Below are 21,472 nucleotides of genomic sequence, written 5' to 3' on the forward strand. Positions count from 1 at the left end.
GGTGATCGTCGCTCCGAGTTGTTGTTGCACTTGCTCTTGGACAATCTCCGGAATCCGCGCCACCTGTGCCTTGAGTTCTTGAACCTCGCACGCCTGGCTTTCCAAGCTGGTCTTTTTCTCCTTTCGCCCATCACTATTATAGTATGACGACCATTTTGTCGACAAGCCTTTGCCGGCCACACGACCAGCTGACGTCGGCTTACTGAGCTTATCCTTGTTCTTCATTACATTCAACGCCCTATTTAGAGTGGTGTCCCAAGGGTTGCTCTTAGTCGACCCCGCGCTACTGCTTTCAGTCGCCTGCGGAAGGAATGTGAACCATTTAGAAATTTGGCTTCATTAATTAGAATGCAACCATATGGAGCTAATTACGCGGGAGTGTATTCCTTACCAGAACAAGCTCAAGCGCCTTAGTCTTCGGATCCGTGGTAAGCTCCTTTGTTTTCGGGTCCTTCTTGTACCGGGCCCTGACAAAGTTCCTGGTCTGCTTGTCACCGTATTTATCGAAGAGGGGCGGTAGGCCTTGCTCGGCACGGTCCGCCTCCTCCTTGTCCCATATAGGCTCCGCCACTCTGTAACCGCCGGGACCGAGTGTGTGTTCCCCTAAGTTCAGCTCCCGCATTTTTTCCCCCACTGACTTGATTGGGAGTTTGCGGTGCTCGAGCAATTGATCTTGAAGTCGTTGTAGTCATCTTCGGTGATCGAAGGATTTTTCTCCTTGATCTTCTCATAACTCTCACCTTTCTCGATCATTCTCTTCACATTGCTTTTCCAACTAGACAGGGCCTTGCTCATCTTCGTGAGGGCAGCATTGTTCACTTTATTCCCTTTGAGGCTTGTGTTTTCAAATTCAGCGGGGAACTTGTATCGTTCGTGCAGCTTCGTGAAGAGGAGGTTGCGCAAATTCCCTCGGTCAGGATGCCTCAGGTTCTCGGTGTTGATCGAGACGGTGCTCCGGAGAATGCACCCGAGCTGAAGCGAGTACCCATTGACTATTCATTCGGGCGCCGTTGGATTCCCGTCGGAGTCCACTTCAGTAACTTCCTCCTTGAGGGTGCGGAGCACGGTCGGGCGCCGGTCCTTCCGTTGCCTCTTCGGTTGGCTGCCATCTGTGCGTGCGCCGCCATCATCAGTGGTGGCATCCTCGGCGGCACCATCAGTGGTGGCATCAGTGGGGTCATCCTCGGCGGTACCATCAGTGGTCTCAGGATCGGTGGGGAAGGCGGCGTCCTCATACAAGTGAGGTTGTTCCTCCATCTCCTGGGACAGCTCCCAGAATGCCTTGCCGCCCGAACCCCCGGCCTCATCGTTGTTGGCCATGTTTCTCTCTAAATAGGAACAAAGTTTGGTCAAAAAGTTGGTTATTGTCAAGGAACAAGATCATGGTCTCATCATTTAGGGTTTGTCGACACCGAGGCATCCTAAAAGCTAAGCTTTTATCATTGAGGGTTTTTCAACGCCGAGGCACCCTAAAAGCCTAAGCTTTCATCATTAGTCACAACTACCCCGGCCCATGCATTAGTCACAAGTACCCCATATGTCTAATTTTTAGCAAAGTCATGCTAAAATTCACGGAAAATTTCAGCATGACCTTTGCTGAAAATAGGACATATGGAGTACCCGAATTTGCTGGAACGGAAGTTAATCGACATTCCAGCAAACTCAAGGGCCTCTCGGGTGGACAAGGCAAAAAAGGCCTCCATCACAACATGGAAAATACATTGGCATGTGAAGAGGTGAAACAATATATGCATCTCCAAGCAGTATCATTCAACATTTTGGACAAACCACTACAAACAATACTGGATCAGATACAAGAAGAATGTGAGAAAATGCAGACAAATACTAACAGATTGAGGTGTTTAACTTGTGGTGCTCTCTGTGCTATTAACATTTCAAGTCAAAACCTTTTCTGGTTAGTAAGTGTTTCTTGAGCATATGTATGTAGTAAGTGTTTCTGCTCTCAGTGTTTCAGAACACATATTTTAGCTACCTAGTACCAGTGCTATTACCCAGCAGTTAATTAGCTTTTGCTTTTGCTTTTCAGGTCCATGCTACACATTTCAATGCAATACATAAGGGGAAATGGCACATGCTATAATTTCAAGATTTTTTTCCACAAAATAATTTCACACACATATTCCAACAAGCACTTGAAAACAGTAGAGTATTTACTAGCTGTGTTTGCCAAACTGCAACTATGTGATAGTGAACAACACAAGAGGTGCTGCTGCTCAGGGCTTCAATTTGAAATACCACTGGAAGATAACTAAAAATATGTGGAAGTGGAGCATTACTACTCTACAGAAAGATAACGCAATGTAACAAAAGTGTAACTCTATCCATCTACAACAAATGGAAATGGGAAATGGCCAAGCCTGAACAACTTACTACCTCACCACTTCTCAGGCAGGCCATACACAACACGGTGGCTCATAATGCACCAACCAGTCAGATAACAACAGCAGCTCAGCACTGATACACTGCTCGAGCTAACAAACCAAACAAGGAAATCAATTACCACACCAACAGAACCATACCGTCAGTCGTGTGACCCTCATCATATTTCCCTCCGCACACGCAAAATACAATGCCATACATGTTATGATGATAGAGCAGTCAAAGGGAAAATTGCATGTTAGCCCCTGTAACAATCAGCGAAAAAAATGATGGACAGGGTACTGTTCCTAAGCACTCCAGATCGCATGCGCCTGTAAACAATTTAACCAACCTACACCAACAATTCTCAGTTCACAGACAACAGGGTCCACAGGTGATCAATCAATCAGCTGGGCAGGATGACACCATCAGCTCAGCACACTGGTGGGAATCACTGATTGTAACACCTAATGAAACTAGGGGACTAACCACTAGGCAGCAGAATCGCATCACATGCCTCACCGAATCGTCTCTGATCGAAGGAACGCAACACCGCGCGGATCAAATCTAGTGACTGCTACACCGGGGGGAGGAGGTGGTGGGGAGGAACCTGAGACGGAGCGCGGGGGCGCGCCGGCGGCGGCGGAGTGGCGGGGCAGTGGCGTCGAGGCGTCGAGGCGTCGAGGCGGCGTCGGGGCGGCGTCGAGGCGTCGAGGCGGCGTCGGGGCGTCGAGGCGGCGTCGAGGCGTCGAGGCGGCGGCGTCGGGGCGGCGTCGAGGCGGCGGGGCAGCGGCGTCGGGAGAGGAGAGGGGAAGGGGATCGAGGGCGAGGGCGAGGGAGAGAGAGGGGATAGGTTTGGGCCGGGGAGGAAATATGGATGGGGGCGGCACAATACTAATGGCGCACCACCCCTCGGTGCGCCATAAGTACATCCGTACTAATGGCGCACCACACCCTGATGCGCCATTAGTATTTTTTTTTGATTTCTGCTCGAGCCAACAGGTTATCTTCCACCTGACCTGATCCACATCAAGTTCCCTCTACTAGCACGACTAGTCAGTAGCCAGTTCTCACACCAGGAGGTCCTGGGTTCGATTCCCAGGCTGCACAATTTTTTATGCATTTAAAATGCTATTTGATACTTATTTGTGTTTAAATATGTTCAAACTTGTTTAAATCATAACAGTAATATTTTTTTTAAGACAATAACAATTTTTTAAAAATATCATCAAACAGTAATGCCGGTGGAGCGGGGGAGGGTGCGGGGGGTGCGGGGGGTCGGCGGCGGCGGTTGAGTAGGGGAGGGGTGCGGGGGGTCGGCGGTGGCGGTTGAGTAGGGGAATCGAGGGTGCGGGGGGTAGGCGGCGGCGGCCGGTGGACCGGGGGGTGCTCGGCGACGAGGGGGGCAATATCTAGCGAGGTGGGATAGCGATCGAGATGGAGGGGGATCGAGATCGAGTGTCCATGAAATTTAAAAATATTCATGATAGTTCAAAAAGTGCCCATGAAATACAATCGAGAAATGAAGGCTACGATTTAAATACAATCGATCTTAGCTAGCTATTTGTTCACAATCTTCTTGCCCTTCTTTTTCGCAAATGGAGTTCTTCTGTGGAACGGACGTCCTTTAGGTAGGGTGGTCCTGCTTCTTCTTGTGGTGTATGCTGCTACTTCATCATCGTCGTCATGTTCGATCCTCGGGTCGCCGTACTTGTCGAAGTCTTGCTCATTGGCTACTCCATCCATTCCGATGATCTTCCTTTTGCCTCTCCTCACGACAACACGACTGGGCTTTGACGGGTCGGTAATGAAGAAGCATTGGTCAACTTGGGAAGCCAGTACCCATGGCTCATTTTCCGCAGTGACGTTTGCGCCCGCGGTCTTGGATTTGGCTTCGGGTATAACCATGGTGGTGAAATACCGGTCTTCTTTTAGGACGCTCTTCGCCCATCTGACACGGAACATCGGGACCTTCTCTCCAGCATAGCTCAGCTCCCAGATCTCCTCGATCCTTCCGTAGTATCTGTCTTTGTCATTATCGGTGTAGGATTCCATCGTTACCCCGGAGTTCTGATAACCATCGCTCTTCATGTCCTTGGCCTCGGTGTAGAATGTGTAGCCGTTGATATCGTACGCCTCATAGGTCATCAGGTTGGGCTCGGCGCCCTGTGACAAGGCGAATATGAGTTGTTCTTCCGCGGAAGAATCCTCATGTAAAGGGTACGACAGAAGCTTCTGCTTGAACCAACGCGTGAAACATGAGTTGTGCTCTTTGATTATATCTCTGTCCGTCCTCTGTTGGCCTCGGTCATTGTACGTCTTCTTAATAAAGGTTTTGTGCTCTACCACCCAAGGATCGACCACGTCTATGTGTTGTAGCGCGACTAGGTTTGCTCTTTCAAAGTCGGCGAGTCGACCCTCTAAGTCGACATGCATTTCGCGGCGACCCTCACGGTGACCCCATCCAGCGTGCCTGCCGAGGTGCCTGTTGACGGGCAGACCAACGGGGTTCTCGATGCCTAGATAATTCGTGCAGTAGGAGATGCACTCTTCGGTCAGAAAGCCCCTGGCTATACTTCCCTCTGGACATGACATGTTGCGAACGTATCCTTTGATGACACCGTTCATCCTTTCGAACGGCATCATGCTGTGCAGGAACGTCGGCCTGAGTTGGATGATATCCTCCACTATATGGACCAGCAGATGCACCATAACGTCGAAGAATGCGGACGGGAAGTACATCTCAAGCTCGCATAGTATCACCACAATCTCTTCCTGTAGCCTTCTGAGTTGCCTCACGCCAATCGACTTCCGAGAGATGACGTCGAAAAAGTTGCATAGGCCAAATAGCGTTTCACGGACGTGCGCGTCCATGATCCCACGGATTGCAACTGGAAGTATCTGCGTCATCAGCACGTCACAGTCGTGAGACTTCATCCCACTGAACTTCTGCTTCGCTGGGTCTAGGTATCTGCTTATCTTCCCCGCGTAACCGTAAGGAAGTTTTACTCCTAGGAGGCAGGTGAAAAACTGCTCGATCTCCTCCTGACTTAGAGTGAAGCACGCGGGAGGGTAGTTATTTCCGGTCTTCTTGGCCTTTTTGCCTTTGCGACGACTTACTGTGTCCTGCTTCGCCTCATCATCATCATCATCATCATCATCATCATCATCATCATCATCATCATCATCATTAGCGTGAAGCTCCTGCCTGATGCCTATTGATTTCAAGTCCGCCCTTGCTTTCGGCCCATCTTTGGTCCTCTCTGGCATGTTGAGCAGGGTACCAAGCAGACTCTCGCACACGTTCTTCGTGATATGCATGACATCAAGGCTGTGAGGCACACGGTGGATCTTCCAGTACGGCAAGTCCCAGAAAACAGACCTCGTTTTCCATACCTTCAGCAGCGGCTCTGGCGCCTTTCGCTTCTTTTCCGGCTCTGGCGCCTTTTGCTTCTTTCCCGGCAGTGGGCAGTCTTTCCAATTTTTCAACAGCTTGTCTATTTCCTCGCCGCTCCTCGTACACGGGCGTTTTCGGGGTTCGGTTTCACCATCGAAAAGATCCTTGCATTTCCTCCACGGGTCATCGTCGCGAAGCCACCTTCGTTGTCCCATGAACACGGTTTTCGAAGACCCGGGATCTCTATCTAGCTGGCGATACGTTGTGTCATCCATGCACCTTATGCATCCAGAAAATCCGTGGACTACCTACCCCGCGAGATATCCGTAACCGAGATAGTCGTGCACCGTCGTCAGCAGTGCGGCTCTCATAGGGAAATATTCTTTCTCTGCGGCGTCCCACGTATTGCCTGGCGTTTTCCACAGCGTGTCAAGCTCCTCTTTCAGCAGCCCCAGATACAGATTGATGTCGTTCCCTGGTTGTTTCGATCCTTCAATTAGCATACTCATGTGAATGTACTTCCTCTTCATGCACAACCAGGGGGGAAGGTTGTACATCCACACAAACACAGGCCAGGTGCTATGTGTGCTTCTCTGGCTGCCAAACGGATTGACTCCATCGGTGCTCGCGCCCAGCATGATGTTCCTTGGATCGTTCCCAAATTCTAGGTCTTCGAAGTTCAACGCTTGCCACTGGCTCGCATCCTTAGGGTGACTCAGCATCTTGTCTTTTTTATCTATCTCCGGATCATTTGCGTCATCTTCTCGCTTCTTCTCCTCCCTATCCGCGTGCCAACGCAGGAGCTTTGCTACCTTAGGGTCCACGAAATACCGCTGCAGACGAGGAGTGATCGGAAAGTACCACACCACTTTTCGAGGAGCTTTCTTCCTCTTCTTGTATCGAGTGACGCCGCACACCGGACATATGGTAGACTCCGCGTGCTCGTCCCGATAAATGATGCAATTGTTCATGCACACATGGTATTTCACGCGCGGTAAATCCAGAGGACACACGATTTTCTTCGCCTCCTCCAAACTGGTCGGGCACTTGTTCCCCTTGGTAAGACGTTCGTGCCAGAATGACATGTTCTCGTCGAAGCATGCGTCGGTCATTTTGTGTTTTACCTTCATCTCCAGAGCCATGAGCGTTACTTTCAGGCGGGTATCCTCGGGCCTGCATCCTTCATACAATGGAGTAACCGCGTCTAACTCAAGTTGATCCATCTTGGCTTTCTCTCGGGCGGCAGCTCTTGCGTTATCCGTCTGCTTGAGAAGCAACTCTTGAATATGAGGGTCCTGCACCTAGCCCATCGATGGTCCAGCGTCGTCTTCTCCTCCGGCATCATCATCTTCATGATCATGCCCGTCGTCTGCTCCGGCATCTTCCTCATCATCATGTCCTGCATCTTCTACATGATGATTGTGTACAGCATCACCGTCGTGATCATCTCCTGGGGATTCTTTGTCTTCTCGCCCGCCCGAGCCGCGGTGGTTGTCTTGCTGCCCTTCCTCATTTCTTGCCCGGCCCCCATGGACGACTTTGTAGTCATCTTCATCACCTTGCCACCGATAGCCATCCATGAAACCACGCAAGAGCAGGTGGTCCCACACCTGCCCGGAATCTGGGTCCGCAATAAGGCTCTTCAGCTTGCATCTTCGACACGGACATCTTATCTCCGTCTCGTTCTTTTGAAGCATCTCGGCCTTCGCGGACCTCAAAAACCTATTCACGATGCCTTCGGTCATCGTGCGGACCATGGCCGCCTGCGGGGTAGAGCAAAACGATATTTTAGAACCAAGAAAATTTTTGGCATGACTTTCCCTAAAAATAGGACAAAAAAGAATGCTTAATGCCAAAATTCTCGCCGAAACGGAAATGAATCAACATTCTGGCAAAATATTGGCAACTATCGCATTTCAAATACCGGTACACCTCCAAACACAAACACATATGCAACACCACAAACATATGCAACACCACGAACATACATAGATCTAGTTAGGCCATAAAAAGTGCATGTGCACATTGTTGTAGGGAGAACAACATAAATATAGCTTCCCCCCTTACTTACCTATCAAAACAAGGTAATTTAACCACTTAATTTGAATGAATCTATGGTGGAAATGAGGTGAAAAAGAGGAGGCACCCGAGACAAGGAGGAGGTGGAGAGAATGAAGTGGGGAGAAAGTGAGTGTGGGTAGGAGAGGCTGTCCAAAATATCTTGTTGCTGCCCACTTACTAATGGCGCACCAACTCTAAATGCACCATTGGTAATTCAGGTTACTAATGGCGCACCTTCTGGTGGTGCGCCATTAGTAGTTTTGCAAAAAAAAAACATACTAATGGCGCACGGTGGAATAGTGCGCCATTAGTAGTTTTGCAAAAAAAGGAATAAAAAATATAATAAAAAAAACAACATTAGTGGCGCACTTTTCGACAGGTGCGCCATTACTAGTTACAACTAGTATGGTGCACTGAGTGTGGATGCGCCATTAGTATATTTGGACAGGCGCACTAGTTCAATTTTTTTTTGATACTAATGGCGCACCTTGGGCCAGGTGCGCCATTAGTAGTTTCAACTCTAATGGCGCGCACCGCTTGTCTGGTGCGTCATTAGTGTCAATCCCATCTATAGCCCTTTTTCTAGTAGTGCACCTCCATCTGGTGTCAATATCATTGATTCTAAATGGGTATTTAAGGTGAAGAAACATGCTGATGGCTCCATTGAGAGGTATAAGGCACGCCTGGTTGCAAAGGGATTCAAACAACGGTATGGCATTGATTACGAAGACACGTTCAGTCCTATTATTAAACCAACTACTATTCGTGTTCTTCTTTCCTTGGCTGTTACTCGAGGATGATCGCTTCGACAGCTTGACGTTCAGAATGCTTTTCTCCATGGAGTTCTGGAAGAAGAGGTCTATATGCGTCAGCCGCCAGGGTTTGTTGATCCTGATCAGCCACATCATTTGTGTCGTCTTGTCAAGGCTCTCTATGGGTTGAAGCAGGCCCCTCGTGCATGGCATGCACGTCTTGGAGCTGCTCTTCGTGCGCATGGTTTTGTGCCTTCTACAGCGGATACGTCTCTGTTTATTCTTCAGCGGCTTGAGGTGACTATGTACATTCTGGTCTATGTTGATGATATCATTCTTGTCAGTTCATCTGCTATTGCTCCGGACCGGCTTGTGTCTTCTCTTGGTGCTGAGTTTGCTGTTAAGGATCTTGGGAGACTCCATTATTTCCTGGGTTTGGAGGTGCTTCATTCTGATGGTTGTCTAGTCCTTTCTCAGAGGAAGTACTCTCAGGATCTTCTACGTCGTGCTGGTATGTTGCAGTGCAAGATTGCCACGACTCCTATGTCTGCCACAGACAAGCTGACAGCTCTTGATGGTGACTTGCTCTCTCCTAAGGATGCTACGGAGTATCGCAATATTGTTGGTGGGCTGCAGTACTTGCTCGTTACTCGACCAGATATATCTTTTGCGGTTAACCGTGTGTGCCAGTACCTTCACGCACCTCGTGGACCTCACTGGTCCGCTGTTAAGCGCATCTTGTGCTATGTTCGTCACACCGGTTCATATGGTCTCTCTCTTCGGCCTGTATCTTCTGGACTGGTCTCAGCCTTTTCTGATGCCGATTGGGCTGGTTGTCCTGATGATCGGCGATCCACGGGGGGACACGCTGTGTTCTTTGGACCTGACTTGATCGCCTGGCAAGCTCGCAAGCAAGCTACAATGTCCCAGAGTAGTACTGAGGCTGAGTACAAAGCAGTTGCTAATGCCACAACTGAGATCATATGGGTGCAGTCATTACTTCGAGAGTTGAAGGTTTCTCCCACTCAGTCGCCTGTCCTTTGGTGTGACAACATCGGAGCCACATATCTTTCATCTAATCCGGTATTTCATGCCCGAACGAAGCACATCGAAGTTGACTATCATTTTGTCAGGGAACGCGTTGCAAAGAAGCTTCTTCAGATCAAGTTTGTTTCTTCTAAGGATCAGCTTGCTGATATCTTCACTAAACCTTTGCCCTTGCCTTCTTTTGAAGGATGTCGACGCAATCTTATCCTTCTGAGTATTTCAGGACATAGTTAAGATTGAGGGAGGGTGTTAGACTAAGTATATATTGGATATACGTGCTGTAACACAACTCGTATTTGTACGGTTCCCTCTTATAAATATATGACAGCCGTACCCACCAAGGGTATCGAGCATTGTTCCAAACCCTAATACGTCTAACTTGCTGTACAGTACAAGATTCCGCAACCCAGATATCATCCCCAGCTCCTCTAGGATTCCTCCTGCGAGATTATTTGCCGAGAGCCGCAGTGCCTTGAGATTTTGGAGCCTGGAGAATGAGCGAGGTATGAAGCCAACAAGATTGTTGCTGCTCAAGTCCAGAAAGGTGAGGGTGAGCAACATGGATATGTTTGCCGGGATGGCGCCAACAAGATTGTTGTTGTTGAGTTTGATCTTGGTGAGGTTCCGGAGGGCTGCCGAATACAAGTAATCGAGCGTACCGTTGAGGCCGGCGTTGGGAAGGCTGAGCTCCGTAACATGTCCGGCAGCGTCACAGGTGACGCCGAACCAAGAGCAGGTGGAATTCGTGGTCGACCATGAGGACAGCGAGTTGGCACCAACCAAAGTGGACTTCCATCGGAGAAGTGCTTCCGCTTCCAGATTGGTCGCCTTGGCTGCGCATACTAGCAAGAGAAGCGAGATATGGAAGAGTTTCTTTAGGGGCGCCATTGAAGTGTTGGGTAAGAAACTGGCAAGCTGCAGAGCATTTCCTTAGTTTACAAGTAGCTAGAGTTCACATAGATGAAAGAGATTGGTGTGGAAAACGAGAATAATATCTTGGGTATCGCAATTCTCAGCCTCACAGGGAAGTGACTACTAGTCTGTGCTGGGTGATAAGGTGACGACTGATGGCTATGTGCGTGGTTGTGGCTGTGTGTTAACACAAGTGCAAATGTACACCACCCAAAACAGCCAGTCTGATGCACCTCCCTTCAGAAAAGTCTTGACCACAGAACGTTCGCCCTCATGGCCAAAACATCTGATCCAATTATGCAAATCTTTATCTTTATTACCTAATAATAAAGCAGATTAGGTTCGGTTGTCCGTCATTGGCATTTTCCAGAAAAGTCCCTGTGTTTTGATGAAATCAACCCACAGTCCGGATTTAAGTCACACCCAAACCGTTATTTTACATTTTTCGAAAACCCCCTGATGTTAGGTAATTCATTCGCAGATCATATCTAAGTCAAACAAATGCTTTTTTAAATCATCCATATCTTTTAAACCGTAACTCCGATTTAAACATGTTATATACGAAATTTGATTAGAAAAATATGTAGAATATGAATATGAGATTATTTTTACCTGTTAAGTATTTTAAATATTATTTTGTATATACCCTTATGTTTATAGCAACCTGTAAAATTCGTCCCAGTAGGCCTATCTAGGAACAAATCGTACCAATGTGTAATATATTTACCTATTTCCTGCCTTATGTTTTATTGGTTACTACTTATCTACAATTTCTATTCTAGGTTCATAGCTCTAGTGAAATCTCTTGCTCGGACTTTGGTTTTGTTTTGTGCTCAATTGTATTCAGCATGTCTTGCAATAACATGCACCTCCCATGTCATTTTTCTTTTTGAAACATACCTCCGGTATTATTTGTTAATTGGCCAGCCCATGCAACATACATTTTTTTTGTTTCCACCTGCTTTTAGGAAACTCCTATGATGTTCGATTCCAAAAAAAAACTGGTATGATGTTCCGTGTCAGGTTTTTTGAAGCTTCTAGTCCTGGTTTTAGGAAGCTTTTGAACCATTTTTTTGTTTCTACTGTTTTTACTTGGTTTTGTTCGTTTTTCCTTTTTTCCACACTTGGTTTTGTTCCATTTTTACACCCCTTTTTTTTCGTTTTCCATTTTTGATTTTAAAAAATGAGCATTTTTCAAAACTAACTTAAAAAATCTTGAACTTTTGTTTTACATAAATTAACTACTCTTTAAAAATCCTGAACATTTTTCAAGTCCGTTAACATTACTGAACCCATGAACTCTTTTTCAATTTGCGAGCATTTTTTGTTTTCATAAACATTTTTTGAGTTCATGACCTTTTCAAATTCATAAAAATATTAAAATTTTCCAACTTCTTAAACAAATTGAGAACAAGTTTCAATTTTTTGAACATTTTATCCAAATTCCTAGCATTTTGTCTTAATTTGTAATTTTTAAAAAATTTGATGATGAATTTCTAAAATTCATGATTTTTTAAACGCATGAATTGTTTTTGGTTTTACCAAGTTATTCAAAATAGGAAAACCTGCAACCAGTTTTTTCATGAGACAAGAGAGTAGTAGCTGCAAAAGGCGAGTGAAGAAACGAGTAAACCAGCCTTGGGTCGAGCAAGAAGAAAAAACAAGCGAACGAGCGGCTGGACCCGACGAGCTCCTATACACGCAGATAGGAGGAGCTCCGTTCTCCGGGGTCGCACATCGCCTTGTTTCACATGGGGCACCCCCAACTGGGTCAGTCCGTTCAAAAGGCGTTGTAGCGACCCAGGAGACCGGCCTTGTAGAGAATGACACTTTAGCGACACGGAACCATAGCGTTTTTTTTTGAATCGGTTTCTATCAAAGTTTTAAATAGCCGGCTATAGTAGTTTGAGCAAGTGCTGCCGCTATGTGGCATAACCCGCTAAACTTGCGAAATAGCGGGCTATAGCGGGCTATAGCCTCGCTATAACTGATTTGGAGGGCCGCCGCTATTTGCCGTAGCCCGCTATTTAAAACACTTGTTTCTATAAGTGCGAAAAAGCTAATATTTTTTTTTGAAAAATGCGGTCATATTTTTAAACTTTTTGAAAGTTAATAGATGCGACCTTTCTGAAATCTGAAGTTTTTTTCTTCTAAAATTTGAATGTTTTCTGAAACTGTGAACATTATTTTTACTGTTTTTGAACTTTTTTTTATACACAATCACTTTAGTTTTGTTTGCAACATTTTATGAAAATTGCGAACAAATTGAAATGCCAAACATTTTTAGGAAAGAAAATAATGAACAAGCTAGAAGAAAAACAGTAAATGAAAACCGGACCGTAACCTTCTGAAAGGTTCCAAAAGAGAATATGAGCAGCTTGCAGAGCTACTACGGCCAAACAGGGACATTGTGTGGATTCATTAGATTCGTCCAATTCTAGTCAGCAGCGGTCGTCGGCTCGTCGCTCGCAATGAGCAGCTTGCAGAGCTATTACGGCCTGAGTCATCAGAGGAGATGCCATGGATTGCAAGGAAGCTCCCTAGATGATGGCAGCAAAATATCACCAAACTCGTCTCCTCGACCTGACAGCACCCATAGCACTGACTGACAAAAGCAAACGGGCGACCAAGGACAAGCAAGATGATTCCACCTTCCGTCGGACTCGATCAAGATGATCAAGAGCTTCCTGCAGAGGCCGGTCTCCAGCATGCACGTGTCTGACTACTCACACAAACAGCCTATATCCCGCCACAAGGAGCAACGGCGGCTCATTTCTCGATGGGTTTAAATCCATGGCGGAGGTCGCCAAGCATTGCGGACTCGGAGAATGGCGGCGGAGTCTCCATATGGTCGAGCTCCAAATGGACCTTCAACCACGAGTCTCACACAGCCACATTGCTGGAATGCCTGCCAAAATCCGCACCGATTCGCAAGACGAAAGCTGCTCTGGACTGAGTTTTAGTCTACATGACGGCACCATAGTATTCTGTTTTTATGAACGCTCTGCTGCTGCAAGTTCCATCAGTCATGCGAGGAGACTTTGTTGGACATGATCTTCTATCACCTCAATCCTTGTCCTCATCGTAATGATCACATGACAGGATTACGGAGTCATCAAACGACACTGCGAAGACACGGAGGACTGGCTGCCCCCTCGTCGCCCCCGTCTCGGGCGACTCGGGCAGCTCTTCAAGCCCTAGCCGCCAGGGTCACCACCACCTCCCCCCTTCCCTCCGCCGCCGCCGGAGGATGCCGCCGGGCTAAGCCCGGGGGCCGACGGCGATGGCGGAGGCTCTCCTCCCTGGATCGCGTCAGAGGGGGTGGGGCGGGACCTCCACGCGTGTGACGGCGCGGCAGCGATCTGATCCATGGTGGCGTGACAGCGTGTTCTAGGCGGAGGGCTTGGGCGGCGGCGCGGCTGCCTGGTGGCGAGCCGGCGGCGGTGGCGTGAAGAGGGTGTCGTGGAGGTCCGGGCTGGCCAGATCAGGATCCTGGGGCGGCGGCCCTAGACGGCGGCGGCGGGTGAAGCTCGGGCTTCCCGCGGCAGCATGGCATGGTGCAGTCCATATCCGAGGTGGATCTGGTCGGCGATCTCGTGGTTTTGTCACGGATTGGTTCCGATCAGAGACGGTGATGAGTGTGCGGGATCCATCTCGGCGGCTCTCGCGGTTTGGCGTTGCAGAGTGGGAGTCCTCCTCCCAGGCTCCAGTGGTGGCGCATTCAGGCAGTGGCCGGTGTGCCAGGGCTCCTACGGTGGAACTGTTGTTGCGGTTGGTCGCCGGATCTAGGCGGCTAGATCTAGGGCTTTGAAGGCGGTCGAGACGGTGCACAGGTTGTCAGCTGGATTTCTTGGGACGGATCCGAGTGAAAACTTGGTCTTCAGTCGTTGGCCGGAGCCGGTGATGACGATGCCCTTATCATCGTTTCCTTCATGAAGGCATCATCGAGGTACAAATCCCAAACCCACCCAATACCTCCGGGGGAAACCCTAAATCAGTTGGTCGGATGACGGCGGCATTCACGTGTTGTTACCCCCTTGGGGGCGGCATTCTTGGAGATGCACTCGGGCTCGAGGAACATCGGATGGCTTCTTCGGTGGAGCGGTGTTTCTCTCTACATATTCATGGCGGCGGCTCTTGGCAGCATGGAACAGTGTAGGCTTGGCGTCAGATGTGTGGTGATGGACACGCGCAGGAGGTCGACGCTGTCTGGCGTCATGGTGGCATCGGCGGCAGCTAGACCGGGCAAGGTTGATACAACAGTACAACTCTGAAGATGGATTGATGGCAAGTGGCTACGGCGGCCTCATACCCGGCAGGCGTCCTGGTTGAGGAGCATGCCGGACTGGTGGGTGCCCATACCCGGCAGGCGTCCTGGTTGGGACCTCGGGTCTTAAATGTTAGGTCTGGCTGCGATGTCTGTTTGGTGTTAAGCCCAGGCTATCAGCGCCCCTTCATCATTTGGATAGATGTAGCGACAGTTGTTGCTTAGATGGTGGCTTTAGTCTTACTGTTGTATGACTTTGTAAGGTCTTGTGAGAATAATTAATAAAGTGGCCGCATGCATCGTCCAAACGCAGAGGCCGGGGGTCCTCCTCCTTTTCTAAAGAAAAAATCAAACAACACTGCATAAAACCGCCGCTCATCTTTGTTGTGCCCATTGTTTGTTTGCTCTGTCCGGCACTCCTCCATTATTAGACAAGGCCGGGATGTGTTTCACTGGAACCTTACTACATCAGGGTCATTCATAGTAGACTCTATGTACCGTGCACTCATGCATTCTGAGGTACCGGTGAGTAACAATAAGAAAATCTGGAAGTCGAAGATTCCACTAAAAGTTAAAATCTTCATGTGGTATCTTCGTAGGGGAGTTGTCCTAACCAAAGACAACCTCGCGCGACGCAACTGGCCAGGGAGTAAGAAGTGTTGTTTTTGTACTCATGAAGAGACAATCAAACACCTCTTTTTCCAATGCAAGTTTGCACGTACTACATGGTCAATCATCCAAATAGCGTCAAATTTGTATCCGCCCACAAGTGTCGCCAATATTTTTGGTCACTGGTTGGACGATATTCCAAATAGATTCAAAACGCTAATACGGGTGGGAGCATACGCCTTACTATGGTCGCTTTGGCTATGTAGAAATGATTTGGTTTTCAATGATAAAAATGCTTCTCCTTTGCAGGTTATTTTCCGTTGTACGCACTCGCTTCGTACGTGGTCTACGCTACAACAAGTGGAGTACCAACCGTTGTTCAAGGCGGTGTGTACGCGGTTGGAGCAGGTGGCTACGGTGGTTTTTACCCAACATGGGTGGCAGCATAATCTCCGGATCGGTCCACCATCCCTTGCGACATAGGCATAGTGTCGGTCTATAGGACTCTACTGTAGCCGATTTGTCGTTTTTTTTCATTCATTTTGTCAGACTTTCCGTGTTGGGCTGTATGCATCCTAGTTATGCAGAGGCCGGGTGTTACTCATAATGTTTTGTATCCGCTTGATGCTACATTTTGAGATAATAAAAGCGTCCTTTATCGAAAAAATGCCTGATGCAGAAAAAGAAGAAGAAGGCTTTGAACAATCATGATTGCAACTATGCATTGGAAGATAGCAGAAGGAAGGGCTTCACTATACAGCAGAAACAGGACACCCTTTGCCCGCAGGTTGAAAACTATGCTATGTACTCCCTCCGTAAACTAATATAAAAGCGTTTAGAATACTAAAATAATGATCTAAACACTCTTATATTAGTTTACAGAGGGAGTAGATACATACTTACATAGTCCGTTTGGTAGACTTATTATGTTATCAAAACAGACCATCCACATAAGATTGAATTTTTCAATCCCACAACACAATAAAGGTTAGGATATTCAGATTTTGTGATGATGGCGGCGGCTTTCTTTCTCTTGGTCGGCAGCTTCCATGGGTGGTACCTGCAACGATCATACATATGCGACTGGCAGATCATTTCAGTCTTTCATCGTAATTGATGCATATGGGGAAAAAAAAGACATCAAATGGTGATCACTGACAAGGTTAATCTATCTTAGAGAGGAGACAAAAACCTGTGGTTGGTTTTTATTATACTCGTCAACAAATAAAAGACTTGTTAATTGAGTTGATTTAATACTCTCGTCTCTACTTAAATGCAATCTTAATCCTCCCCAGAGGTATTTGCTTAGCGACATACATTTTCTTATTAGAGTTCGAAACATTCAATCTTGACTTTTCTCATACAGTAGTAAATCTTAAGGGCCTTTTTTGTCGCATGATTCAACAAACACTGGAACATGAAAAAACAGAAATAGGATATCTTGACATCTGAAATCCTACAGCAAGTGGAAACAGAACATACAATAATTGTTGTTGTTTGGTTGCACAACGGACAAAACACAAAAATTACTATGGAGATTGAGTGGATGTCAATCCAAAGAATTTATCAAAGAGGTTATACATCTTGCTAAATATCCGGTCGAACTGTACTGTAGGAAAGCACAAAAATTCAGACAATAAAACCAAATGCAATCCTGTAGAACACTGGTCACATCATACAACAACTACAAGCCAATTCTGCCCACAACAGGCACATAAATTTGCAGCTTATTGGTGAAACAAAACAAACAGCTGCAACTGCAGCTGCAGGGTCATGAAAAATACATTATACAAAGCGGAATGCAGATAAAGCAGCATCTTCTGCCAAATTGTGCATCTAGTGCGAAGCATCATAAATACAGTCAGATACGCTTCATCTTGTGCAAAGCATTCTGCTGCATGGCATCGACACAACTGAAGAAAGCAACCCGCCAGATCTTGCAGAAAAATAATGCTCCAAACCATACCCAGAAACCAAATACAATTCCAGCAATCACCGAGTAGTACAGCCAGAGTGTTTCCAGTTCATGGTGATATTCCTTTGCCCCATCCATCGGTGTTGTACTACTCGAATTATTTGTGCATGGTCTTAAGGGGGGACCACAGAGACCCAGATTATTGCCGTAGATCGATGGGTCATCGAGTGTTTGGAGCTGACTGCCTGTAGGTATGTCTCCAGACAGAAGGTTGTTGTTGAGATTAAGAGTGGTGAGGAACATCAGGTTTGAGAAAGTAGGAGGAATAGGACCTGGTAGTTTGTTCCAAGATAGGTCAAGGGATTCTAATAACTTTAGATTACCAATATCCTTGGGGATACTACCAGACAGATTATTTCTTGACATATTTAGTAATTGCATGCCTCTGAGACTAGTCAACTCTGAAGGGATCTCACCAGATAGAGAATTACCAGATAGATCAATACCAGTCACAAATTCATGTCTTCCCTCAAAGATGTACTCCTGTCCCTTCCAAATTATGTCCATGCTGCCATTGTAAAAATACCAATGAGGTATGTCAATTGTTACAAACGGTTGCATCACAAATGTCTGTCTCATCAAGGAGAAGTTGACCAAACTTTCTGGTATGGAACCTACAAAATTATTTTCAGCAAGATCAAGCAATTGGAGATGTGGGAGTTGTGATAGCTGCCAAGGAATACTTCCGAAGAACTTGTTTGTTCGCAGGCTGAGAATCCTCAAAGAAAGATTGCTTTCCCCTATCCACGGAGGGATTACACCAGAAATTTTATTGTTCCCGAGATCCAAAACAACAAGGCTTTTTAAGTTCTTCAATACCGCTGGAAAGCAACCTGCGAAGTTGTTGCTTGACAAGTGCAATGACCTTAGTGAAGAGTTATAGAAAGTTGAGGTTGGAACTTTCCCAGCAAAAGCATTGCCTGACAAATCCAAGGTATGTAAATCTTTTAAATTCCACAAGCAAGCAGGAAAATCTCCAAACAGCTCATTGTTTGATAGATCCAATAGCTGCAGAAGTGTTAATCCACAAATGGCAGACCGTGATTCTCCCGAGAAGCTACTATTGTCTGTGTTGTTGGCAACCTTGACAACTGACAACTGCTTGCTGTCGTGATTAGGAATGGTACCCATAAACTTGTTGCCAGACAAGGTGAGAGCAACAAGATTTACCAGCAAGGAGATAGTTTTAGGAAGCTCACCCTTTAGATGGTTGGAGTTGACATCAAGGAATTGCAAAGATGTTGCATTACCAATATCTGATGGCATATTTCCAGTAAGGTGATTTTTGGACAAAAACAATGCTTGCAAGTTTCGCATTTTCCCTATCCCCACTGGGATGCTTCCAGTTAGCAAGTTGTCTGATACATCAAAATAGATGAGCTCCTTGCACTTGCTGATATCCGATGGGATGCTTCCAGTTAACAAGTTTCTGGATACATCAAGAACTTCGAGATCCTTCCACTTGCTGATACGCGATAGGCTGCTTCCAGTAAACAAGTTTCTGGATACATCAAAATACTCGAGTTTGGTCCCATTTGTGAACATCTCAGTCGGGATGGTACCATTAATATTATTTCCAGCCAATGTAAAAAACACCAATGTTTTTATCCTGGCAAAACATGGTGGCAAACTTCCATGTAACTGATTCTGCTGGAGCTCGAGACGCTTAAGACTAGTAAGGTTCCCTAGCTCAGGTGGAAGAGTAGAAACCAAACTAGTGTTTCTGAGTTGGAGCACCTGTACCAACTGAAGCTGCCCCAGTGAGGTTGGGATCGACCCACCAAGTGGGTTCCTGCTCAGTGAAAGGTTTCGCAACCCAGATATCATCCCCAGCTCGGGTGGGATTCCTCCTGTCAGATTATTTCTCCCGAGATATAGTGCCTCGAGGTTTTGGAGCCTTGAGAATGAGCGAGGTATGGATCCATAGAAACCATTAATGGACAGATTTAGATACCTCAACCTTGGGACCATCTCTGGTAATAAATCTGGTAATGGCCCTGAGAAGGCGTTGCCCGATAAATCGAGGGATCTCATGTTCAAATTGGTGCAGTTGAGGATAAATTGTGGGAAGGTGCCACTGAGATCATTATTAGCTAGCGACAACATCTTCAAACTGGACATAGGTGAGAACTTGTTGTTTTCCAGGTTAGCCAAGTGGTTATTTCCCAGATTAAACTTGACAATCATTTGTAGGTTTCTGAGTTGGTAGGGGATGGCACCAGCAAGATTGTTGCTGCTCAAGTCCAGATAGGTGAGCATAAGCAACTTGGATATGTTTGCTGGGATGGCGCCGACAAGATTGTTGTTGTTGAGTTTGATCTTGGTGAGGTTCAAGAACGCTGCTGAATACAAGTAATCGTGCGTATCGTTGAGTCCAGCGCTGGGAAGGCTGAGCTCCGTAACATGCCCGGCAGCGTCACAGGAGACACCAAACCAAGAGCAGGTGGAATTCTCAGTCGACCATGAGGACAGGGAGTTGGCGCCAACCAAAGTGGACTTCCATCGGACAAGTGCTTCCGCTTCCGGGTTGGTCGCCTTGGCTGCGCATACTAGCAAGAGAAGCGAGATACGAAAGAGTTTCTTCAGGGGCGCCATTGAAGTGTTGGGTAAGAAAGTGGCAAGCTGCAGAGCATTTCCTTAGTTTACAAGTAGCTAGAGTTCACATAGATAAAAGAGATTGGTGTAGAAAACGCGAATAATATCTTGCCCATCTTAATTCTCAACCTCACAGGAAAGGGAATACTAGTCAGTAGTGTACTCGGTCATAAGGTCATGACTCATGACTGATGACCATGTGTTTGGCCGTGGCTGTCCGTTAACACTAGTGCAAATGTACACCACCCAAACCAGCTACACGTCTCTTTAGGAATCAAATATTCAGTCTATGCCTAGAGTTGAAAAGTCTGGACCAAATTAATGTTCGCCCATGTGGCCAAGTTATCGTCTGATTACGCAAATACTTCCTCCGTCCGGAATTAGATGTCGCTCAAACAAAAATTCATGAACTTGCTCACTGGCATAGGAAACCTATGGTACCTATAGGTTATAACGGGCGAGAGGTGGGCTGGAAATAGACATACACGTGACATATTGAACTATGATTTGAGTGGCATGCTAGCACTAGAATCATGATTTCGTGAGTCGTATCATGGTTTTCTGATTTTCCTTTTTGTGTTGTGCCACATTTTGTAATGCCCAGTGAATAAGCTAATAATATAATTGTGTCGTGTGCATCACTCGATGCAGAGGCCTGGGATACGACCTCCTATTCGAAAAAAAAAATTGAACTACGAAAGTATACAACAAACATGGTGCAGGAGGGTGACGTGGCAGCAACCCTAGTCACCACCGCCGGTTGAGGCTCCTCCCCTCCTCTCCCGCATCGTCATGACTGAAGGATCCGTCGGCGAAGCCTGCTGGATATGGGGATGGTGGAGGCGGGGGCGGTTCCTCCCATGGTTGGTCCGGGGCAGCAACATCTGGTGCGCGTGGTGGCCTGCTGTGCACGTCTCTGCGTCCGACCCGAGGTCTTTGAGGACGTGGTCTTGTTCTTGTTTCCAAACCAAATCTCGTCGTCGACGCATACTCAGTCCATGCCTAGTCTAGGATTGAAAAGTCTGGACCACAAGAATGTGCGTCCTTGTGGCCACAAGATCTAAAATTTCCCCACATTTTCCATACGTATTGCCATTGTCTTGCGCCATTTCAAAATGCCCTATGAAATACAGAGTTCATGGCTACGCTTGTTGTAATAATCCTAATGAGCAGACGTCAGATTTTAAGCGTTTTTTAGCGAATGTGTCAAAAGCCATTTAATATTGTGCACCAATCTCCTAGCGCGGCCACTGGCTGAGTCAGCTTGAGCAAGCCATACCTTTCTCTGACAGGAAAGCCCATGCCACTATGCCAGCCTCTGTTCTGTGACTGTGAAGCTGAATGGCTCCAGTCTACGATCGTAAAGGTAAGCAGTTACAGAGTTGAGAAACCAATTAACCGTACATACAACTGATACAAGGCAGATCCAACAAAACAATCCACCAAGGTTTATCAACAACAAACTAACCAAGTTATCA

The 21,472-nt window shown here is 46.9% G+C and overlaps 1 pseudogene; it reads right to left on the bottom strand.

Annotated features, from left to right (window-relative positions):
* Positions 1-17,285: 17,285 nt before the first annotated feature.
* On the bottom strand, positions 17,286-19,994 carry LOC123158777 (receptor-like protein 46; annotated as a pseudogene).
* Between the last annotated feature and the right edge of the window lie 1,478 nt (positions 19,995-21,472).

This window comes from Triticum aestivum, chromosome 7B (assembly GCF_018294505.1).
Source record: "Triticum aestivum cultivar Chinese Spring chromosome 7B, IWGSC CS RefSeq v2.1, whole genome shotgun sequence".
Taxonomy (NCBI): domain Eukaryota; kingdom Viridiplantae; phylum Streptophyta; class Magnoliopsida; order Poales; family Poaceae; genus Triticum; species Triticum aestivum.